General features: G+C 41.0%; 1 protein-coding gene across 3 annotated transcripts in view; it reads right to left on the bottom strand.

Moving 5' to 3' along the window:
• The window catches only part of smog, a 309749-nt gene extending 295418 nt beyond the window's left edge, over nucleotides 1-14331 (bottom strand). For all 3 annotated transcript variants that reach the window (XM_065225017.1, XM_065225016.1, XM_065225015.1), the window contains exon 1: nucleotides 13179-14331. The gene's annotated coding sequence lies outside the window, so the exon portion shown is untranslated. The remainder of the gene's footprint in view (nucleotides 1-13178) is intronic.
• Nucleotides 14332-26126: the final 11795 nt, after the last annotated feature.

The following is a 26126-nucleotide window of genomic DNA, read 5'->3' on the forward strand; positions in this document are numbered from 1 at the left end:
TGTTCGAATCGTATATATGTGACTTTGTGGAACATGTACCACTTATTACTATGTACCTATACCGGAAATTATAGGTTTTCCAAATCGTCCAGGACATCAGTTGATTTGTTCTACTAGATCAACCAAGACTGCAATAATGTCTGTAGCCTGTAGTATCGAAAAATGTCCAATCAAATACAAAGCGTCTATGCGTCTATTTCCGAGTAATCCAGATGTTGTAGGTTCTTCAAATCGTCCTGGAGTTCAGATAATTTGATCTACTAGATCAACCCAGATTGGGACAATGTCTTTAGGATCGAAATATTTCCAGACAGATGCACAGTGTCTATGTGGATCATGCATGAACTATTGTCATGTATACCAGATGTTTTAGGTTCTCCAAATCGTTCTGGAGTTCAGATGATTTATTCTACTAGACCAACCATGACTGGGATAAAGTCTGTAGTATCGAAATATGTCCAAACAGATTCATAGTGTCTATATGGATAATGTTTAATTATTTCCACGTATACCAGATGAACAAGGTTCTCCAAATCTTCCTGCAGTTCAGATGATTTGTTTTACTAGATCAACAAAGACTAGGATAATATCTGTAGTATCGAAATATCGATTTGGAAATCCTAGAACATTTGGCATACACGGAAATAGGTTGGCATGATCCACATAGACACTGCAAATTTGTTAGGGCATATTACTACAGATATTAAATTAGTCTTGGGTGATCTAGTAGAAAAATAATCTGATCTCCAGAATGATTTAAGAACCTATAACATCTTGTATACGTAGCAATAGGTCGACTACAATCGACCTAGACATTTTGAATCTGTTTGGATATATTTCGATACTACAGACATTATTGGAGTCTTGGTTGATCTTGTAGAACAAATCAACTGAACTCCAGGACGATTTGGAGAACCTAGAATATCCGGTATACATGGCAATTACTCGCATTTATACGATTCGTTTATGATTTGACAACGAAAATTGCTATGTTCATATTGGAAAAAAGGAAAATGTCTCACATTGGACAGACCTCAGGGAATTATAATCCGGGACGGAAAGGTTACAATGAATTCCATAATTTTTGTGACAGCACATCAGTCCCTTCGCGATTTTCGCGACATCATTTAATGTTTCCGCGATTTTCGCGACTGAAAGTTCAAATCCGCGACAAATCCGCGAAAATCGCGAAATCCGCGAAATCCGCGCCTGTTGTAACAGCCCTGGAAATATGTCTACGCAATGGTTCCAACTGATGATTTTCAACAAGAAACTATTGAAAAAGTGGTAATGTCAAGCATTATCCAAAGTACAAATAAAAAGTGATATTTTTTTCACTGTTTTCTTGAAATAAACGATGTTCCCATACGTTGTCGTCATAATCGAGTACCACTTGGTTGCACATCATTCTGCTTTAACCTGAAAAGATATAAAACAACGCTGCTGTCTAGCCTTAACTCATTTTCGCTTCGGACCCCGGGGTGAGCAGGCAGCAGAAGCAGCAAAAGCAGTCATCTGGCTCGCCGTGGCGGTTTCAAACGTGTCTCCGGTCTGATCTACGAGAAAATACGAGGTGTGCTGAAGGTGTTCTTGGAAAATGTGATCCATGATGCTGTCACCTATACTGAACACGCCAAGCGTGTGCGGCCATCGATGTCAGCTAAGCTTTGAAGCAACAGACGAACTCTGTACAGTTTCGGAGGTTAAATCATCACCAACTTTGGCAACAAAACGGCCCTTTTCTGGGCCAACAAGCTTATTACAGTAAAAATTAGAATAGAATTTATCTCCACACGCCCCCAACGACCACACAAAATGCTCTCCAGAGTTGTAATCTTGTAACCAAATTTGGAAGCAGGGGTGCAAGTGATCTTGATCGATTCTCTTCATCAACTTTCTTTTTGAAAAAAAAAAATACTATGAATTTGGTACGCCTACAAATCAAAAACGGAAAGAGTTAAGATAATAGATGATCGATCAACTAAAAGAACTAAATTTTCTCCAAATTTTTCCGTGCCCTAGCGGTCCTACGTGAAGCTCCCGTTGGTGTCCCTAGGCACAGACCCTTCTGCTTTTTTATGCAAATTTTCAACACCTTCTATTAAGAGAATTAGGCAAGAATTATTTTTGGTATGATTTTCTTAATAGGAGGGGCTTAAAATTTGCATCAAAAGTCATAAAGATAGGTACCAGCTGGCATGCACAGTTCTCGGTATCAATATTCGGTGACTGTGTTAGGGAAACCACTTTTCCCATCACGGAAACGTCTCGTTTTCTGATGACAAAATTACATATTTTCATGCACAAACGAAAATTGATTGGAAGAATTTCTTTGATAAACATTTCCAGTCGCGAGATATTCGTGATCAACCATATAAATTCGAGTTTTTTTTATTTTTTCTAGCGTCCTAGAGAAAACTTTACCTTAATTTCAAGTGTTTCTTGCTAATTGACATGGTCATGTGGTATTCGGTCATTGCGAGAATTTGTATGTACCACTTCAATACTTGACGCATTTGACGACAAACGTTTTGTTGCTGGGTACATTATCAAAGCTAGCTAGTTGCTTGCGGGGAGCCTTTCGCTGTGTACTGGAGAACACCATAACTCACCACTAGCGGTGATTGAATGAACACCGTTCGGTGAGACCGGATGGAATTCAATTTTGAAATCTGTGTTAGAGAATGCGCTTTGCGCAAGCAATCGGTGATAATCTGAACCATCATAACAGTAGCACATTCTTGTAATTTTCAATAGACGTTTTGAAAAGTGATAAATTCTTAATTTAAACAGATTCGTAGATTAATTTCCTATCGATTGGCGTATTAAGAATTAAAATTCATCATCTCTGGATCAAAATCAGACCATTTTTGCGACCGACTTTGGTTTTACAAATTGCACCCCCAACGTTGCACAGTGGGAAAAAATCGACATAAAAGGAGCAAAATTCATTATCTCTGATCAGCGCTGATTTAACCTTTGCAAATATAATCATTCTTATAGGAAAAAATATCAGGAATCCAGTGGGAATAGTTTCATCCTGTGCAGAATAGGGCAAGGTGGGGTTTTTGGACCATTTTACTCAAACTTCTTAAAATTTTGTAAAAATGACTTAATAATACCTCATTGTGGTTGATATACGTTCTGAAATATTGTCACTCTTGTAGAAAAACATCTGGAGAATCCATTAAAATGGTTATACATCACCAGTCTGTGCAGACTATGCATTTTGGACAATATTACCCCTATTACGTGCGGACGAACAACTAGGACCATCGTATTTTCACTCCCGCTTAAATTGTGTGGAGTGGATGATTCGGACAGCGGAAAAAAAATCGGTCCCAAGACACCCGGCCCTCACACATCTGGACGCGAAATCTAAAGCCAGACAGATGGCGAACAAACTCGAAGGGCATTTCAAGATGCACGTAAACCGCCCGAAAATTGGAGGTAGTGGAAGTTCCAATAATGGAAATATGGTCAGAAGGCTACTCTCTGAGCCAGAAAAGTTTGCAAAAGTTTTTAATGCGGATGCTGATGTGATGAGAAACCTGCGTTTGATAAGCTGTTTGGCCTTGTCAAACCAATTTTTGAACAAGGACAAGTTAGCAGAGTTGTACATCATCTTAGAAGAGCAGGTATACACTGAGTTTCCGTTTATAAGAAATCTACCTCCATACAAACATTTAGCATAATACGTAGATAAGTTGGTAAGATCATTGGTTACTAATCTACGCATTATAAACACATTAATTTTGTTTATTTTAAAGACATTTCCATTGCATTTTTTTGATAAATAAGCTTGTGAATCTTGCCACAAAAATTATAAATATATTCGTCCCCATCTTGCTCGCAAAACTTCTCCAGGGGCCAATTTGTCAGATTTGATAAAGTCTGCATTGGCTCGTTCAGACCCCAAGATCGAGTTTTATATCAACTTCCTGCATCCTAACCCTGTCACTGTAAAAAAGATAAACCGTCACGTCTTAACCTTGAGTAAGTCATGAATATATGATTTCACGTTACACGCATCGTAAACAGATTCGTTTGATCAGCAGGGTTAATATTTTCCATTATTTTTCATCAAATCCAATATTTTTGTCAGTGTCTGTTTTTTATCACGCAAGGAATAGCGCTTCAACCCAGTGTAGATTAAATGCGTTTGTTTTAAAAATCTTCGCTGTTACGTACGAGCGAAATGAACAAATGAGTTCATTATACATCAACGAATACGCGTTTGGTTTTTTTTTTTTTTTAACTCTTTATTTGTTCCAAATTCAAAATAAATTACATTTCATTTTAACCTAGGTGCTCCAGTTACTGCAGTAACGTACCAGCCTTAATTGTTATGATATATATCTAAGTGTTTTTGCATTGTTCATGTCTTGGTAATTCAGTATTTTAAACAGGTTTTTTAACCTGCATGTCAGTATAACAATTGATATCTTAAAACTAAAAACTAAAACTAAATCTTATCTAAGTATAAAGGGAATTAATCGTTGCAATTGAGGATTGCAATGATTTTTGCCTGAAATTATTAATTATTTTGTTGGACATTTGTGCTAAAGTCTCAACATTCGAAATTCTATGTACTTCGGTTGTACTGTACCAGGGAGGCAACTTCAAAATCATTTTCAGAATTTTGTTCTGAATCCTTTGAAGTGCTTTTTTCCTGGTAGTGCAGCAACTAGACCATATTGGCACAGCGTAAAGCATGGCCGGTCTAAAAACTTGTTTAAATATTAGAAGTTTATTCGTCAGGCAAAGTTTGGATTTCCTGTTTATAAGAGGATACAAACATTTTATATATTTGTTACATTTGGCTTGAATGCCCTCAATGTGATCTTTAAAAGTTAATTTTTGGTCAAGAACTAATCCAAGATATTTCACTTGGTTTGACCAGGAAATTGGAACTCCGTTCATAGTGACTATGTGACTACTACTAGGTTTCAAAAAGGAAGCCCTGGGCTTATGTGGAAATATTATAAGTTGAGTTTTGGAAGCGTTGGGAGAAATCTTCCATTTTTGTAAATAAGAAGAGAAAATATCTAAACTTTTCTGCAGTCTGCTGCAAATAACACGAAGACTTCTTCCTTTAGCGGAAATGCCTGTGTCATCAGCGAACAAAGATTTGTGGCAACCCTGAGGCAAATCAGGGAGGTCCGAAGTGAAAATGTTATACAATATAGGCCCAAGAATGCTACCCTGAGGAACTCCTGCCCTGGCAGGTAGTCGATTAGATTTGGAATTTTGATAATTTACTTGAAGAGTTCTGTCAGTTAAATAATTTTGAACTAATTTCATAATATAAAGTGGAAAATTAAACTTTTTCAATTTAGCAATCAAACCTTCATGCCAAACACTGTCGAATGCTTTTTCTATGTCTAGAAGAGCAACTCCAGTTGAGTGGCCTTCAGATTTGTTTGAACGAATTAAATTGTTAACTCTTAAGAGTTGATGAGTAGTTGAATGCCCATGGCAAAATCCAAACTGCTCATCTGCAAAAATTGAGTTCGTATTGATGTGAAGCATCATTCTGTTCAAAATTATCTTTTCAAAAAGTTTACTTATTGCAGAAAGCAAACTTATTGGACGGTAGCTAGAAGCTTCAGCTGGATTTTTATCCGGCTTCAAAATTGGAACAACTTTTGCATTTTTCCATTTATCAGGAAAGTATGCCAAATGGAAACATCTGTTAAATAATTTTACCAAGAAAGACAAGGTACTCTCTGGGAGTTTTTTGATGAGGATATAGAAAATTCCATCATCACCTGGAGCTTTCATATTTTGAAACTTTTTAGTTATAGACCTTACTTCGTCCAAATCAGTCGCCCAGGAATCATCAAAAATATTTTCCCGAGAGAAAATATTCAGAAAATCCCGAGCAACCTGATTCTCAATAGGACTAGTAAGACCCAAACTGAAATTATGGGAACTCTCGAATTGCTTAGCAAGTTTCTGAGCTTTTTCCAAATTTGTGATCAAAATTTTACCACCTTCTTTAAGCGCTGGAATAGGCTTTTGAGGTTTTTTCAAAATTTTTGTGAGTTTCCAAAAGGGTTTGGAACTCGGGTCTAATTTAGAAATATTATTTTCAAAAGTTTTGTTCCTCAGGGCAGAGAATCACTTTTTAATTTTTTTTGCAAATCCCGCCAGATAACTTTCATGGCAGGATCGCGTGTTCTTTGATATTGTCTCCTACGGACATTTTTAAGACGGATCAAGAGCTGAAGATCATCGTCTATTATAATTGAATCGAATTTAACCTCGCATTTTGGTACTGAGGCAGCTCTTGCTTCAACTATAGAAGTAGTCAGAGATTCAAGAGAATAATTAATTTCATCTTTGGTTTGCAAAGGAATGTTTGGTTCGAAGTTATATTCCATAAATGTTCGATATTGCTCCCAATCAGCCCTATGGTAATTGAAAGTAAAGCTGTTGGGATTAGAAATTATTTCTTGGGATATTTCAAAAGTTACTGGAAGGTGATCAGAACCGGAGTCAGCATGGGTAACCAATTGGCTACAAAGTTGACATGAATCAGTTAAGACCAAATCAATAGTGGAGCGATTTCTTGCAGAAGAAAAGCATATTGGGCTGTTTGGATATTGAATAGTGTAATAACCTGCAGAACAATCATCAAACAGAATATTACCATTGGAATTGCTTTGAGCATTATTCCATGAGCGGTGTTTTGCATTAAAATCACCAATAATGAAGAATTTAGACCTATGACGGGTAAGTTTCTGAAGGTCACCCTTGAGAAAATTCTTTTGCTGGCCTACGCATTGGAATGGCAAATAGGCAGCTATAAACGTCAGTTGTCCAAATTTTGTTTCAACAGAAACTCCCAAAGTTTCAAAAACTTTGGTTTCAAATGAAGAAAGAATTTTATGTTTGATTCGTCTATGAATAATGATGGCAACGCCACCACAGGGTCCATCAAGACGATCATTTCTATAAATCAAGTAATTTGCGTCCTTCTTAACCTTATGGTCAGGTTTAAGGAACGTTTCAGTTATAACGGCAATATGCACGTTATGGACTCTCAAAAAATTAAATAGCTCGTCTTCATTATCTTTAAGAGATCGAGCATTCCAATTTACAATATTTAATGCTTTAAAATCCATTACTGAATTTTAAAGTCATGACAATATTATTTGCAAATTTTACTCCAGTTTGAATAGCATCAAACATGGAGTTAGATTTAAGCATATCAGAAATCATGTCAATTAATAATTTCTGTAAAAATTCCATTTTAGGGGCAGTAATGCTTCCTAAGTCAAAATTGTCAAAATTTCCGTTAGAATTACTTTGGTTAGTATTTTGATTTCTACCCGCTGCAATAGCAGCATAGGTAGCTCCATTAACTCGCTGAACATTGTTAGCAGCGAGGGGAGTAGGTACAGATGAAACATTTGAAGCAGGGGAGATATTTGTACCTACGGGTACGAATGTAGAATTTGTTCCTCGCTGACCGTTGTTAACAGCAGAGGAATTTGTACCTGGTCGGAAACGTGGAGCGTTTCCTACCTGACGGTTAGAACGAGATTGTAGGATCGCTTTGCGAATCTTACATTCCCAAAAATTGGATTTGTGGTTTTCACCACAATTTGAACCTTTAAATTTCTTAGGATCTTCCTTCACAGGACAGTCGTCCTTTGCGTGAGAGGAATCACCACAATTCATGCATTTAGCTGGCATGTAGCATGTAGCATGTGGCATGTAGCAGTCTTCCTGAAGTGTTCCCACTTCACTCGGACATGGAGCATAAGGCTAGCTTTTTCTAAGGCCTTAAGGTTGTTTAGTTCACTAGACTTGAAGTGAACTAAATAAAAATAATTAGAAATCCCGTTGCGCGAATCGCCAGGACGGGATTTCATTTTCATTTTGATTACTTGGAGTGGCACAACTCCAAGTAATTTTGCCAGTTCATCTTTGATCTGATCCAGGGATTCACCACTGGGCAGTCCTTTCATGACAACCTTGAACACACGTTCAGTTTTGGTGTCGTAAGTAAAAAATTTGTGCTTCTTCTCAGTAAGATACTTGAGAAGACATTTAAATCCGTCCAAGGTTTCAGCCAATACACGGCATTCACCCCGACGTCCAATTTGTAGTGAAAACTTAACTTTCACGAAATTCAAAAGTTCCATGCGAAGAGCATGGAAATCGGTAGTGGTTATCACAATAGGGGGAATCTTTTCCTTCTTGGCATGAAGCCGGGAAAGTTTACTAGAATTTTTCTTGGATGATGGATCATTCTCATCATCCGTGAGCAAATCAAATTGATTACTCAAATTAATTTCATCAGAAGGGGGGTCAAGAGTTTGCCCCTTTCTTTTGCGTTTAGGCGCCATGGCGGCAGTAAATTTTTATCCAAATCGACTTCCAAGCAGATTACTATAAGAATCTGAAGGATCGAAGAGGAATTTTCCAAATCGATATCCAAGAAGGATTACCTCGGGTAGGGTCCAAACAAGGATCGAAGAGGAATAAGAGTTGAACAAGGTAGAAAATTTTTACAGGTTGAGCACTGAAAAGTGCTGTTTAAATTTGTTGTAGCTTTAGGTAGTAGTAACACTTCCTTCAGCAAAAAGCAAATAGATCCGCACGGCAAGAGAGCACGATGCGGACTGAATACGCGTTTGTTGATATTCACCAGTGCTTGATTATCCAACCCAAAATTGTCAAAATCAGAAACGATCCTCAAAAGCAAAATAATTAAATTCATTTTGGGCAAAGTGATTATTTTAAATATTTTTGACTCCTGAGCCCAAAACCAGGATATTAACATCAATACAGCATGAGGCAATAATTTGCCATCGGTTTGTGTGTAAAAACTTACACGAAAACTTCAGCGCTATATTTGTTTAAAATGAAAATAATCATTATGCATTTGATCCTCAAAATCATCCCCACCAAGATGAAGAGGAATAATAATATTGGCATCAACGGAGGCGATAATGAACATCCAGCCAAGAAAAACAAATGTTGATTACGATACTCTGAAGCAGAGATGAGCGGAGAGAATGTTTTGAGCCAAATGCACTGTCAAAATCTGAGCCAAAAGAACATTCCCATTAGATTTTTTCCGAGAATTTCTTATTCTTACTAGATTAAATTTGAGACTATTGCAATCGAACAGAAATTCAATCACCCTTATGTTTCGTGTGCTTCTAAAATTTAACTAGTTTTTGGAATCAAAAGCAATATTCTAGCTCTATTGATTAATTGATCTTAGTTGGTTAATTAATGGCACCAAAAAATGTGCAAAATAATGCGATGCAATCAATTATTAATTTACACGTAAATGGAATCAAAAGTAAATGTCATGTGAAATGCAAAGTTTAAGCAAGGGTTGCAAGATAATGTAGATACAAATCCCTGCTGCCGATTTGTATTTTGTTTTCTCCGCCCATCTCTCGCTCTGAGTATTTCTACTCTGAAGTTGCTTTGATAAAGAGAAAGCTGTTATGTCAAAATTCAGATTCATGCAAGTAGTTGGTCTTATTTTAAGGTTGTCTTCATTTTCAGCTATTTTGAGTGTAGAATAAATGATTTTTATCAGCACTGATCTTTGTATTTTCTATTTACTGGTTCATAGAAATGATCGTTTGGACAGATATAGATAAAAAGATAAGCGGTAAGGGACATACTCTATAAGGAATTACCTACTAGGATCAGTTGAAACGGAACTGAATTGGAAAGAGACTGATATTTAGAAAGTTGATTGTTTGTTGTTTGTTTCCTTACCCACGAAACACGGATTGTGCAACTTCTGAAATAATTAATTTTATGTGATACATAAAGTTATTGAATGACATTTCTACGGTATGTGAGGCTCACTTAAGATGGGATTATCACCATTAGATGTTTTCAGTAGGATAGTGCTTGAGGGTTTAATATGAATGTGGCGTATAATCGTATGATTTTACTTTTTTCTTAAATAAAAGGGGAGAATCGGGCAAAATGTTTAATTATCTAAATATTGCGCAAGATGAGACAAGCATTTTTTGGAGCTTTAAACATATTTACAATGATATAATAAACGAGTTTTCAATCGCATGTAATGCGTGAATTCGAACACTACTTGATTAATTAAATTAAAGGAGATAATCAGGATAAATTGGTAAGAAGCTGATATGATCACAAATTGAGACCATCACCATTGAATTTCTCACACATTTTTACAGAGGGAAAGTGCCCGAACGATCAAAATAACAGGCCTTAATTCGTATAAAAGTATATCATGACTTGTTTTCTTCAGCAAAAGGGGGAAATTGGGCAAAAAGGGTAATTAACTGAAATTTTCTTAAGATCAAACCATCACCATTCGATTCCTCAGTCATTTTTATAAAAATACAGTACAACGTGTATAACCGTGTAACACTAGTGATGAACTTCATAATTAGGGGAGTATTAGGGAAAAAAATGGCTCCATATATCAGCTTACCTTTCGATGTAATCTAAAACGTAATTTTTTGATCCCTAAGGTGTTTTTCTTCAAGAAGGACTATCATTGGACAGGTTTTCTTATCACTGACTACAGTTTTTTTTTAAAAAAATATCGAAAATAAGGTAATAGGGGTAAAATTGACTTAAATACATAGTCTGCACATACTGGTGATGTTTAAAACCATTTTCAATCGATTCTCCAGATGTTTTTCTACAAGAATGATAATATTTCAGAACGTATATTAACCACAATGAGGTATTTTAAGTCATTTTTACAAAATTATAAGAAATTTGAGTAAAATGCTCCAAAAACCCCAACTTGCCCTATTCTGCACATAACGAATCTATTCCCACTGGGTTCCTGAGATTTTTTTTCCCTTAAGAATGATTATATTTGCAAAGGTTAAATCAGCGCTGATCAGAGATAATGAATTTTGCTCCTTTTATTTCGATTTTTTCCCACTGTGCGTTGCCTTAAAAATACATGGTATGTTAGATTTATACTTATGGGAACTGACATCCGATTGATGACCTTGACAAGTCTCGCGTCACTTTTCAAATAAAACAATCAACATTGATCAATTATCTTCATCGACTCTCTCTTTCGTGGATAACTTGGCCGCTTTCATATGTCGGGCTAATTTGTCTACATATTCTATTAACAGAAACTATCATTAAGCGTATTAGACGATAATAACAGCTGAACATGTTTTTGGAGCCGAGTTATTAACGAAAGAGAAAGTCGATGAAAAGAATAGATCAATGTAGATTGGTCTATTTGAAAGTTAACGCGAGAAGTGTCCAGAAAGTACTCTTTAACAAATTTATGGTGGTCCTGAAAAGGACCATTTTGTCGTGATGGTTGAGTAATGCTGAGCTAGTAAGGTGTTCAACACAGATGAATCTGGCGAGCTGTATGTTGTTTGGAACGGTGCCGCACTTGGCACGTTACAGGACTTGTGTACATGTTTTTCGGTGCACTGGAGTGAATATTTCGTAAGAACATAACGAGAATACAACAGGAGAATATCAATAATATTCCAGCCCAATTAGCTACCTTAATGATGTCTACATCTGTGTTATCTCTGGTTACGTCTTCTTTCGGAAGGGAAGTAAAGCCGTTGGTCCCGGACTATGTGTGTTGAATTGGTGTGATATCCTACGCAGGTGTGAAAGCTACCTTCCTGCACATTCGATTGCCGTCAACGGATGGCAATCGATTTCCGTCGGTGAATGGCACTTTTGCGAAACAGAGACCGACGTTTAATAAAGGAAAAAAGAACTCATCTCGAGATAGAGTGGATTTCTTAGTTACAAATTCTAGTGGGACCACCAGGAATAAGTGTATTCAATTGATATTATTAAGTTTTTCGAGATAATTCAAATTCCATCAATACACTGAACCTAGCAAATCATCATGTGAAAGTTTCGTATGAAAATATTACACGTTCGTTACATTCCGAACTACAGGGTGCGTGACGAATTATTGCAGTAAATGGCATATTTGAGAAAAAATACACCAGTTAGTTATTCTAGCAATGAATTTTGTGCGATTTATTTTCTTTCGCATCATATGGAAGTTGTAAGTAAATTTATTCAAAAAAATTGCCTTCCCTTTCGACGATTGTAGTTAGACGCTTCCGGAAACTGCAGTATGCACGTTTTAAAATGTTTCGATCCATAGATGTCATCACTGCCTTGATTTTAGCTTTTAGCGACTTAAGTGTGGTGTGAGGGGTTCTATTGGTATCCCGTTGGACGACGCCCTATACAAAATAATCCAACGGATTGATATCGGGACTGCTTGGGGGCCAAATTTCTTCCTCCCAAATTTACGAAATATTTTCCGTAAGCCATTTCTGTGCTTTATTAGCAGTATGAGAAGGTGCTCCGTCTTATCACTTTCCCAAGCCTTTTTTAATATTATACACTGTTCTTTCAGACACATTTACCGACCGAATTATTTCTTTCATGCATACTCCGGCGCGCAACAAAGCGACAACGGCTGACAGATTGCTCTCTTGTTTCGACATCTTTACGTTTACTCAACATTGTTTGTTTAAATCTTACACCTAACAGTATAAGCTATCCAGTGCTGCCAAATATATCTAAATCATGATGCACAAGCATGAGAAATTACTATTTGAAATTTACTGCAAAAATTCGTCACGCACCCTGTACTATTACAGAAACCCACTCTTACATTCTGATGATGATAAAGATACGTAGTTTCCAATAAATCTTCCCAAAATAGAACCTGAGGAATGAAGTCCCGATTATTCCTTACTTGCCTCTTCCATGGAAGAAAAGCCTCTATCCCACCAGAAACAAATCCACCTGCCCTCGTTTCACGTTTCACGGACATGGCGAATCGACCGTTTCTTCTACGAGCAAGGAAGCAAGCAATTATCATCCATTGGATAGCTTTACCTCCTACGCCTAGTGAAGGACATAGGGAGCGCATGGATAGACTGTTGAGTGCTGTATAAAAATCAATAAAAACATAATTAGGCATTTGGGCGTAGGAAGTAGCAAATGTTCTCCAGCAACGGAACATCGTTGTGGGTGGCTTGACTAGTTTTTAGATGTGCTGTAGGTCGCACATGATCTGCTAGTGGATGCGTTACATCCATTAGATTGGAAATGATATCTTAAGTTTGCGGTGCATGTTTGTTTGCGTGGTTTTTGTTATTTAACCAGGTCCTCTTGGGTTGACTTACCTAACGTCAGTAGATGGCTGCTGCAGCTACATACATATCCAGATAGAAAGATGCTGATTCTGCACACTTAATCACACTGTGGGAGTACAATGCTTTCAATCTGATTTGTTTTTCTCCGTTCTCACTCTATATCTTCTTCGGCCAATAAAACTTTTCCACTCGAACGGTCCAAGAGGGTATTATGTAGTGGCATCACTTGTCGGATAGTCCACAAATGAGGGTTATTACCAAGCTGAACTCTTCTTGCATGCTACAAGCACCCATGCTGCTATCCACTTTTGATAAATTTTCACTTGATTGGGTTTGATTCTGTTATTTTTCCAACATTTTTCTCCTACCGTAGAGCACCAGCAGCCGTGTGTTGTGGAGCACCCTTGTCATATTTTCCAAGCCCTCCAGCCGAGCACTCCACACGGGGAAAACTCCACAGATGCACTGCTGCTGCTTCGATATCTTCCGGAGAGTGGAGTGTGTGTATGTGTGCCGACGAAGGAAGGGCAAAAGAGCAGAAAATATGAAAAATCACCTTTCTCTACACACACGGACCTGGTCCGGGCCTGCACAAGATGCTCGCAATTTTCGGATTTTCCACTTTATTAAACTGTGCACTTTCCCTCGAAATCCGATCTCGTCTTCACTTATGCTTGCAGTCCCAGACTAGACTGGACAACATCTGCTTGTAGCACGAGACATGAACCTTCGTCCTGCCTCTAATGCTCAGGCTCGCTTGGGTTTTCCAGAGAATGCCGAAAAGAAAAAAAAACACGCCAAGCAGCTATCCGATGCAATCTGAACCACCGAAATTTGCACAATCACACGCTGCCACCATACACCGCAAAATACCTCACTGTACGGCCACTGACTGAGGTGAGCACACCGCACAAAAGACGGGATAGATTGTAAGATAAACCACTTCCTTCCCCACTCCAGCCCTCTTTGCCTTCTTGGCACCTTCCGCGAGGGAAATTAACAACAACAGCGACAACAAATCGCCGAGATGGTACCAGAGAGAGCAACAACAAGAACAGAAACAACACAGGCAGTAGCGGTAGTAGGTAGGTGAGTGAGTGTCCAGTCACTTTAGATGCTGCTGCTGCTGCTGATGATGGGTGGTAGAGAACGGAAAACTTCCGGACCGATCCGGTTTTGACTCTTGTCCCGTAGGAAAACGCACCTCGACTGACGGAGCGAGCGGAGCTAGCGAAAAGCGTGAGTGGAATTTTCTCCGACGGTCCGCAAAATGTTCCTTCCATCCGCGCTCCACGTCCCACGTCCCGCACTTTCTTCCGGCTCTCGTTCGTTCCGGTGTGGCACGGGCTTTCGTTGTCGTTGTGTTGTCGGTCGTATGTGTGAGTAAATGTCTGCCGCCCTTTTTCTCCCGGGACAGGGTGGAATCGGTCTGGATGATTGAAGAGGTATTGAAAATTGGCGTCATAAGTTTAGCTAGCGATTAGTATCACGAGTAATTTTCCCGATTTTAATTCGTTTAAAGGGGAGGCTCACCGACTAAAGAAAAAAAATTTTTTTTTGGAAAATATAGGATAGAGAACAACTTTGACACAATCGCCCATTATGGCCCTATCGAGCAGGTTACATCAAATATATCCATGATTTTGGCGTAAACGAGTCAATTATACGTTTGGTACAATAGTTTAGTTCAAAAGCTACCAAACCAAATTTATAAGAACGCATGATATAAATGTTTACATATAGCACAAGACCAAATTAAGTAATCTGCGTCCTGGTAACGTCCTGGTACTAGGAATGCCTAAAAGGCCAATTATTCTATTAACGATTAATCGTAAAGATTTTTCCAGCTATTCGATAAAATATTTATCGAAATTTTAAATTATTCGAGCTCCTAAGCGATATCCCTTCTTATTTCTATCCGTTTGATTTAGTGCAGTAGAGCAAACAAGTGATATTAGGGTAGATAACTACTTCGGCCTAATCGCCCATTTTGGGCCTATCGAGCAGAAAACTTCATATAAGTCCATGATTCCAGAGTTAACAAGTCAATAATGCGTTTGGTACGGATAATAAAAGCTACGGAAATAAGTCAATGAGAACGCGTGATATGAACGTTTGCACCCATTATTCCCAAAAACAAAAGAAGCGCTTCGACCAAATCAATTTTTATCTTCATCCGATAGGCCAAAGTGAATTCATTGGCATGTCAATGGCGTTTCAATGCGTTAGACCGAGTTTAAAATCCGTAGACAGAGCTTGGCGTCAAGAAGCAGTGATAGATTTTTGACAATATCAGGCATAACATTTGATAACGGCACAAAATCATTTGTAAACAAACTTTCTAAGACCCTTTACACGCTAACGAAAGTACGCCCACGCAAACCAACAACATCATCGGATAGAGGCAACTATCACCTTTCCGAAAGTGGTATTGGTTTGCGTGGGCGTACTTTGGTTCGCGTGTAAAGGGCCATACAAAGTTTGTTCAAAAATGCTTTTTTGCCGTTATCAAATGTTATGCCTGATATCTTAACGATTGGTTTCTCTTTATAAAATCTCACGGTACTTACAGAAAGGTAAATAAATTTGAAAGTCATCAGTAATAATAACATTCCGTTTGGTGCTAAATTGCACTACACAGAAAAAAATTCTGAATTTTAACTATCGCGTAAAATCTCCTTTCGTTTAATTTTGAGCTATATGTACTTGGCATAAACAGCCAAATCGTTTGCAAGCTTGCATACAATATTGCTAATTTAAGCGATATTGCGCTTAGATTTACACGAAATATCGCGTAAATTTATGCCAAATCTAGCGTTAATTTTATGGGCGCGATATCTCGCAGAAATTTACATGAATTTTTCAAACGGTGTAGATTAAGAAAGACTAAGTGCGGGTTGTGCCTAATAGGCCGAAAATGGGGTAGTTAACCCTACTAATTTATCTGAACAGGCATAGAGAAGAACAATGACTTGAAACAGGATCATAAATTCGACAAAAAAAAAGTGTTAAGCGTCTTTCTGCTAAAGTCTAAGATTTACCAACTTGTTGAGAGAAGGATTGATTGATTGATTTATTAAGGAGGCTTTCAGCCTGAGGCTGGTTCGCTTCCAATGTTGAGAGGAGGAGTTTAACGAGAAAAACTAAATGGGGGAGGAACTTAAACTGGGTGGACACTGATCTTCTGAGGCATTCCAACCTGTCGCAGACACCAGTTCAACCCCTATCCAGCAGCAGATGGGCCGAGACTCTTGCGAGTGCTCAATCATTGAACCGAAGAATATGGAATTGTCCGGTCCGATTTGCTGATCCTACACGTTATCATCATCTTCCAAAGGCTTTCAACCTGTAAAACCATCGACCCTGTTCAGGGCGACAAAGATTTTCCAAAAGAGTTAAATTTTCTGAACATGTCCCAACTAAAATTCAGGTTCTTTCAGGGCAGTATAAACAGATAGAACCCTGCTCAAATACCTATTCCTACACACTTAGATTTTTTTTTGCCGAAATGGGCATCACCGAGCAGCTCGGTATTTTATTTTGCTGGATCTCAGCGAAAAACTTGCCGATTTTCAGCAAAATGTATGTTTGTTAACTGAATCTCGGTTAGTTTTGAGGTAGGACTACGTCTGTGATTTCTATATTGGGGTACACTTTGTGAAAACCGAAAATGGAACATGTAAAATAATTCTGAAAGATTTTGAACGTTAAAAACTCAGCTGCCCCTGGGCCAATTTCAATAATTTTATCACCAATCGCATTCCAATTAAGACTTTATCAATTTTTAAAATTGTCACTAATGAAAATTGCACGAATGTGCAACTGTTGCTATGATAATTAAAACTATCACCGATTGCCTGCGAAAAGCGATTTCCCTAACACAGATTTCAAATTTGAGTTGCATCTGGTCTCACCAAACGGTGTTCAATCACCACGTGGTGAGTGGTGGTGTTCTCCAGTACACAACGAAAGGCTGCCTGCGATGAACACAGGGTCAGATATTTTACTATTACTAAGTTTTTCGTCCAGAAAACTACATTTGTGTGCGTGTGTAGGAAACTAACGAGTGCTGTGTTCTTACAAAAAATCGACAATAGTATTCGATGTTCCAAATAGGTCGAATCTGCTTGCCTGCAACAGGCAAAGCGTCAACTCTTCCACATTGATTTTCGCACGGTTGTTTCAAAGAGAGCGAGTAGGTTGACAGAATCGATGAAGAGCGAGAAGTGAAAATCGACCAAAAGCGCCATTGCTGCGAGCTGCAGCCCACATGAGCAACCATAGAACGAGGAAGAAGCCGCACCGCTATTGATCGGAATCAGTAGCTCTTTGGGAGTCGCTGTGGGCCATCTATGTCAAGCGCGTCATACTAAAGAGTATGAACAGAGAGAACCCCGCTCAAATTCCTATTTCTACACAAAACACAAGCCTCTGCTGCAGTACTGCTACGTACAACCCCGAGCACCCCTTGTAGATTTTATTTAAAAAAGCTGATGAAAAATGCAAGCTTTTGAAATATTTAAAACAAATGACACTTGCAATTTGACAAAAATCTTGGCTCATCAACTTCCGGTCATCGCAATTCACTACACTTTGGAAACTATTGCATCACTTCTGCCAGACCACTAATTTATTTTTACGGAAAGGCTTAGTTCTGTCGAGGCTATCCGTTCCATTAGGCCGGTAAAGCACTTCTCGTATTTGAAAGAGAAAATTCACTCTCACGATCTCAATATCTCAACATTCCATGTATTTTGTTGACACTCTGCAATATTTGGTGGGAGAGGGAGGATTAACATTTGAAGTCCCTCCCATTTTGCATATTCTGCATAAAAAATACATAAAAATTCCCTCCCTTTTAACAAGAAAGCCTGCAAGAAAATAAAGGGTGTCCACGATGAAATTGCCACACACAAAATTGATTCGCAAAATTCGAGTTTTCATCCGATTGCCATCAAATTTTCAGGGATTGAGAAATAACTATTAAACTTCATTTTACCATTTTACTCGTATTTTATTTACAGTCCATACGCAAATGCCCGCACCTTGGCCTAAACCCCGGCCATAAGATTCTGCACAACCTGTGAATCAACCGTTTTTTGCATGTAAACCCATACGTTCTTCAGTTCCTCGACTGTCTTCACTACCTTAGGTCGTTTAAGAAGGTGCTGCTTCATAATCGCCCAGTACTTCTCGATGGGGCGGAGCTCCGGAGTGTTGGGAGGGTTGAACATTTTCGGCACGAAATTGACCTTATTGTCCGCATACCACTTCAGCACGTCTTTGGAGTAGTGGCATGAGGCCAAATCCGGCCAGAAGATTGTTGGGACGTTGTGGGCCTTCAGGAGAGGAAGCAGCCGCTTCTGGAGGCACTCTTTTATGTACACCTGTCCGTTCATCGTGTCCTGGGTCACGAAAGGTGCACTCCGCTTCCCGCACGTGCAGATGGCTTGCCAAACCAGGAATTTCTTCGCAAATTTGGACATCTTCTGAGTGCGGACATGCTCCGGAACGCTGAACTTATCCTTGGTCGTGAAAAACAGGTTGCCGGGGATCTGTTTGAAGTCGGCCTTCACATATGTTTCGTCGTCCATGATGCAGCATTCAACTTTCGTCAGCATGTTGAGGTACAACTTCCTGGCACGGGTTTTGGCGGACTTGTTCTGCTTCTCGTCGCGATTAGGGGCCTTTTGTACCTTGAACGTTCGAAGCCCAGCCTTAGTTTTGGCCTTCTGGACAAAACTTCGGCTTAGGTGCAGCTTCTTAGCCACATCCCTAACGGAGGCGTTCGGATTTCGGTTGAAGGCCACAACTACGCGGTTGTGATTTTTGGTGTTGTACGGAATACTTTTTCCTTCACTTCTGGGCTTCCGATCGGTGGTCAACCGTTCCTTGAACCGCTTAATCACTCGCGACACCGTGGAATTCGCGATTCCCAACGTTTTAGCGATGGAACGATGCGAGAGATCCTTGTTCTCGTGATGAATGCGCAAGATTTTATCACGCACGAGCTGTTATTTCGACTCCATTTCCGCGAGTTTTGATCACAGGACTTTAAAACTTGCAGGATGTAAATAATGCACTATGAACTAAATCCACCCAAATTTTCATTAAATTCTACGAAACGGTTAAAAAGTTAGAGTAATTTCATAGTGTGGCAATTTCATCGTGGACACCCTTTACTATTTATCAAAAATTTCTAGGAAAAAAACTTAACGATAATGAATGATTCCTTTTGACTTATTTTGACCATAATATGCATCCAAAGCGTTCCATCCACTTTTCCAAATTTCTAACTTACTATCAATGGAACAGCGCCATCAATGAGAAAAAATAGCCTTGATTAATAGTGAAAACAATTTTTGTAGTTCTTTAGAAATTCTACTCTAACTCTTTTCTTAAATGAACTTGGTGGCTCCCACACCTTTACCCTACCTATCAACCCATCAACTCAACCGGGGACCAACGGCTTTATTTCCCGAAGGAAAGCGTGATCAGAGATGTTATGCCTTAGAACATGCCGGTGGCGCTGACTAAAATTGAACCCGCTAACGTGTTGCCATTGGCAAACTACGCAAAAAGAAAGGAGCCAGTGTCGCTACTTGATAGCAAACTACTCATAATGGGAGGAGTCTTTGTAGCGTTTATACCACTTGGTTGCACATCATTCTGCTTTATAAAAAAGCGCTTCTGTCTAGCATCAACTCATCATTCGCTGCCAGACTGTTGAGCAGTTCAGTCGATTTGAATTCTCTCTAGTTTCGTTCGTTCGTTCGCAAGTCGAATTAGCTCCGCGTTGTATAGTGACGCTCTCGCTGACCCAGCCATGGGTAAGAAATCGCGCGGTAACGCGAGTGCCGGCTTACCGGGAAAACAGACTCTCCCAGGAGACGGCGCGACCACCGAGCCAGCTCAGAAGAAGCAGAAGAAAACCCCATTGCCCGTCCCGACAGGCGTTGCGGACCCGCAGCCGGGGCCTCCCGGAACTAAACGACCCAGACCTGAAGACATCAGCGCCACCGCATCGGCAGCAAAAAAGCTGCTGAGCAACAATCCGTTCTCCGCCCTGCAGAACGGAGCCCAGCCGCAGTCGGACCCTGAGACGGTGCCTAAAAAAGTTAAGTTGCCACCCTTCTATGTGAAGGGCTTCCCTCCCGGGCTATGGGAGCAGCTGGATTTCTACATTAAGCAGGGCCTTCGCTGCACCATTCAACGGTGCACGGAAGGCTACAAACTGATGGTCTCGGCCGAAAATCACTACAACGCAGTCCAGGCCCTCTTGGACAGGATGAAGCTGGAGTACTTCTCCCACGACGTCGAGGCCACCAAGCCGCTGAAAGTGGTGCTGCGCGGGCTCCACGACATGGACACCACCACCTTAATGGACGAGATTAAGGCGAACGGCCTCAAGCCGGTCGAAATCCACAAGATGACCCGCAGCAAGGCCATCAAGTATCGTGACCAGCTCTACTTGGTCCATCTGCAGAAGAACTCCACAACCGTGAAGGATCTCCATACGACACGCACACTGTTCCACATCGTAGTGAAGTGGGAGCGGTATAAGCCAACCCACCGTGGCGTCACTCAGTGCTCGAACTGCCTATTGTTCGGGCACGGCACCAGGAACTGCCGCATGGCCAGCCGCTGCATCAAATGCGGCAAAAGCCACAAGATCGACGACTGCGACAGCATCGAGGAAGCCGCTCCCACATGCGCCAACTGCGGTGCTGCCCACAAGGCCACGAGTAAGGCCTGTCCGAAGCGGGCCGAATACGCCGAGATCCGGAAGAAGGCCTCGTCCAACAACCAGCCCGGTCGCAAGAAGGTCCCGGAAAACAACGCGCAGAACTTTCCTCCGTTATCACCGGTCCAACCACGGCCAATTCCAGTGTTGGCGCCGCTCCCGCTCAACCAACAGTTGGCTGCTGCCCTGTCGGCTGCCGCTGCAGCACCCAGTCAAGCCTCCGGCCCATCGACGGATCCCCCTGCTCCGGGATTGGCCGGTACAACCGGTGAAGCTACAGACGATTCTCCGCTGTCAACGGATGAGATCGTCACACTGTTGGCCCAGGCCATCATCATCAAGCGCACCTGCGCAACAAGAACACAACAGCTCCAAGCTATCATCTCCTTCGTCGCTAATTATGGACCGTGAACCCATAAAGATCGCCAACTGGAACGCTCGCTCCGTAGGGGCGAAAAACATTGAGCTTGCAGACTTCCTCCGCAAGCACGACATCGACGTGGGCCTTCTCACCGAGACTCACCTCAAGACCGGTGACAGCTTCTGGCTGCCCGACCACAGCATTGTCCGGCTTGATCGCACCAGCTCCAGGGGGGGCGGTGTCGCGGTCATCATCAAGAAAGGCATCAAGTACTGCACCCTACCCCACTACCGCACTTCCATCATCGAGGCCGTTGGCATAGAGGTGGAAACATCGACCGGAAACGTCCGGTTCATCGCCGCCTACTGCCCCCGGCAATGTACCGTTAGCAATGGTACAGCACAGCAGTTCAAGAACGACCTTGCCATCATAACCCACACCAACGCCCGCTTTGTAATCGGAGGGGACCTGAACGCCCGGCACGAGGCCTGGCGGAACTACCAGCAGAACCAGAACGGCCGCCTGCTATTCGACCATTCCCAGCATGGTCTCTATTCCGTCTGGTTTCCGGACGAACCAACCTTCACATCACCGACGGGCAACCCATCGACGCTGGACCTGTTCTTGGCAAACACCAGATTAGCCAAGCCGGTTGCCGTCAACGACCTGAGTTCGGACCACCAACCGGTGCTGACCGAGCTGGGCTACAACGTGGCCCCTGTACCGTGCCAGCGGAAGGACTACCATCGAGTCAACTGGGTTCAGTTTCGACGCGTGGTCGACCGCCACATCGACGACAACCCACCGCTCGACACAGTGGATGACATCGACCGGGCCCTGGAGGGTCTCCATCAAGCCATATCCGTGGCTGACGAAGAGTGCGTTCGACGAGTTCCTGTGAGGGGTAAGTTTCAAGCAATTGATTCCCACACCAAACTCTTGATTCGGCTCAGAAATGTTCGTAGACGCCAGTTTCAGCGGACTGGGGATCTGCAGCGTAAATACGAAATGGTCGATCTGAATCGGCAGATCGCTTCCAGAATGGTCTCAATCCGGAACGAGAGTTTCGGGCGGCTCGTTCAGAACCTGGACGACCGTTCCAGACCATTCTGGAAGGTTGCCAAGGTGCTGAAGTCTCACCCCAAGCCCATTCCACCACTTAGAGTCAATGACGAACGGCTTATCACCAACGAAGAGAAGGCCAATGCGATTGGGGAGCACATTGCCCAGTCGCATTTGCTTGGCTCTAAAATCCCAAGTCCACTCGAGAACCAGGTTGCGCAGTGCGTCCTGACGTTAGATGCCTCCCCTTGTGCCGTCCCTCCAGAAGAACGGATTACAGAGGAACAAATTTGCTCAGCGCTGAAACACAGTACGAACATGAAGGCTCCCGGGTTTGACGGAATATTCAACCTAGCGTTGAAAAATCTCAGCCCGAGGGTCCACTCGCTGCTGGCTGCCATCCTCAACAGATGCTTGGAGCTGCACTACTTTCCAAGCATCTGGAAGGTGGCAAAAATCATCCCGATCCGCAAACCTGGGAAAGACCCTTCACTACCGTCAAGCTACAGACCGATTAGCCTGCTCTCAGCGCTGAGCAAGCTGTTCGAAAAATTGATCCTCAGCCGACTAAACAAGTTTGTGGAGGAACATGACATTCTTCTTCCGGAACAGTTCGGGTTCCGCAAGGGGCATTCCACCAATCATCAGCTAGTGCGGGTGATGAATAACATCCGAAGTAACAAAGCTGTATCCAAGTCCACAGCCATGGCCTTGTTAGACGTCGAAAAGGCGTTTGACAATGTCTGGCACGACGGACTTATATACAAGCTTTGTAACTCTAACTTTCCACCATACCTTGTGAAAATCACCCGTAACTATCTCCAGCAAAGGTCGTTCAGGGTGTCGTTGAATAGTTCCCTTTCGGGACAATTTCCGATCCCAGCAGGTGTTCCGCAAGGGAGTCTGCTGGGACCACTGCTTTACAGCATCTACACGTCGGACATCCCTCCTCTAGGAGACGGTTGCGTGTTCTTTCTGTTTGCAGATGACACCGCGATAGCTGTCAAGGGTAGGATGCCTCGTGAAATTACGAACAAGCTCCAACGATGCCTTGACACCTTTACTGATTATGCCACCACGTGGAAAATCAAAATCAACGCCTCGAAAACCCAAGCGATCATGTTCCTTCACAGACAATCATTAAAACTTAAACCGTCTCCCTCCTGTACCGTAATAATGGATGGTACAAGGGTCGAGTGGTCCACTGATGTTACTTATCTCGGGATGTTGTTCGATGAGAAGCTCCTGTTCCGCTCGCACATAGAGAAAACCCTAGTTAAGTGCTCCGCCTTGGTTAGGTGTTTGTATCCGCTCATTTGCCGCAGATCCCGCCTCTCAAGGCAAAACAAACTGGCTGTTTACAAACAGATCATAGCCCCCGCGATCTTCTATGCCGCCCCGGTGTGGGAATCGTGCGCTCAGACCCACAGGAACAAAATCCAGGTTGCACAGAATAGAGTGTTGAGGATGATCCTAGATCGTCCATTCGACACAAGAATAGCAGACCTCCATCAAGAGGCAGAAATTCCCAAAGTAGATTCCAAAATTGATGATATGACAACTAAATTTATTCAAAAATGCAATCTTTCTGAACATGCTTTAATAAGCAATTTGTACATAGTAGGTTAAGTGTATATAGTAGAGTAGGTTAGTTTTAAGCTGTAAATAGTAGTATTAAGTAGTTTCTCTTCAAATTCTAAAAACAAAACAAACCAATCCCACCAAGGTGGTCGACCGTGTACTAAGTCTAGGACTAATTCTGTAAAACAAATTTTGAATTTTGCCCATACCTAAAGATGAAGAAATCATTAAATCACTTAGTAAAAATTTATATGGTAATCGTCCAAGTTAAACTAAAATAAAGATCATTTAAACTAGCATCAACTCATTTTCGCTTCGGACGGCCTGGTGGTCAGCAATAGCAGCAGTAGGAAGGTGATGGCTAGTCTACCCTTCTAAATTCAACAAGCAACAATAAACTGGTCGCGACAAAGAAGGAGTCTTGGTCAAAGAGGCACCAAGCGTCATCGCAAAGTTCTTCGAGATAACCGCCATCCGTCGTCTGGCTCGCCGTGGTGTTGTCAAACGTATCTCCGATCTGATCTACGAGGTGTGCTGAAGGTGTTCCTGGAAAATGAGATCCATGATGCTGTCACCTACACTAAACACGCCAACCGTAAGCGGCCATGGATGTCGTCTACAATAAAACGGCCCTTTTAAGGGCCATCAAACTTATAACAGTAAAGAGTTGGAATAGAATTTATCTGTGTCTGTTTGTCCATATTCAGAACCACAGGCCCTCAACGACCACACAAACTGCTCTCCAGAGTTGTTATCTTGTAACCAAACCTGGAAGCAGGGGTGCAAGTATTTTGATTGATTCTCTTCATCAACTTTCTCTTTGAAAAAAAAAATACTGCAAATTTGATACGCTTACAAATCAAAAACGGATAGAGTTTATATGAAAAGAACACAATGCTCTTCACATTTGTTCCGTCCACTAGCGGTCCTACGTCAAGCTTCCGTTCGTGCCCCTAGGCACAGACCATTCTGCTTTTTTTTTTTTTTTCTATTTATCATCAGCAGTCGCTCGTTAGCTGGCAACATCAATGGAGGGAAGGGAGCTTGGGACGATGGCTACATTCAATTATCCCTAAGGTGTTGAAGTTTGCATGGTTCAAAAGGTTGGACTTGAGTCGAGACTTCATACGCGTGATGTCTCGCCTCATGTCCAATCACTATTGTCTAAACGCTCACTTGTTCCGTGTGGGGTTGGGAAACAGCAATCTCTGTGATTGTGGACAAGGTTACCATGACGCTGATCACATCCTTTGGTCTTGTGCTGAGTATAGTGGAGTCAGATCACATTTGTATGATTCCCTTCTGGCTCGAGGTAGACAACCCAATGTTCCGGTTCGAGATATCTTGGCTGGGCGCGATTTGGAATATATGAAACTCACATATGAATTTTTGAAATTCATTAACCTTAGGTTGTTGATAGTTTGTTTTCTTAATTAATTTGGTATGTTTGTCAGGATGAATGTGTTTACGAGAAAGAGTGTGTGTTTTAGAAATAGTTACCATATTAAAACAAATGAAATTCGTAATCCTCCCAATATTTCCCCATTCTTAAATTGTAAAACTTCCTAACCTCGAGACGACCGCGAGTAATCGGTTAAACCCCTTAACTCTAGTTTTAAGATTCTTATTGTATAAGAAAAAGAATATATCGGCTCTGTAAAGTTTATTCGACTGAACCTGTACAAACAAATGAATTAACAAAAAAAAAATCCGGTCATATTTTTAATCTTCTTTTTGGTAAGCTTTCTTATGTAACGTTTGCAAAGAAAGCGATTTAAAATATCTCGAATATTGTTTCCTGTGTAGAAATAACAAAAAAAGCATACTGGCAAAATGTTCAAAAACGTTGACCAAAAGTTCTTGTTCTACGATTTTTGTCAATTTGTAGGTGTCTATGGTTTTATATACTCCAAAACTTTGCATATTTCATAATCATTAAAAAAAATGTTAAAATTGAATAGTGATATCTCAGCGACAACAATTTTATAATTTATGATTCACTCATTAGGTCACTTTAACTTTAAGGAAAAAAAATGCCTGAGTTTAAAATAGGAAACCGAAAGGCAGAGATTTATACGGATGGTTCAAATTTGTTGATAAACAGTTATAATTTTAACTATATGTTTAGTATTACATCTGCGTGAAGTAAAAGATTTACATAGTTGAAGATGCTAACTTCAAATAACAGACTAATTACATCCCTCTCCAAAGGGGGAGTTTGGTAAAGAGA

The sequence above is a fragment of the Ochlerotatus camptorhynchus genome, unplaced genomic scaffold, assembly GCF_037179485.1.
Source record: "Ochlerotatus camptorhynchus isolate MF236.1 unplaced genomic scaffold, CSIRO-AGI_Acam_v1.1 ptg000220l, whole genome shotgun sequence".
Taxonomy (NCBI): domain Eukaryota; kingdom Metazoa; phylum Arthropoda; class Insecta; order Diptera; family Culicidae; genus Ochlerotatus; species Ochlerotatus camptorhynchus.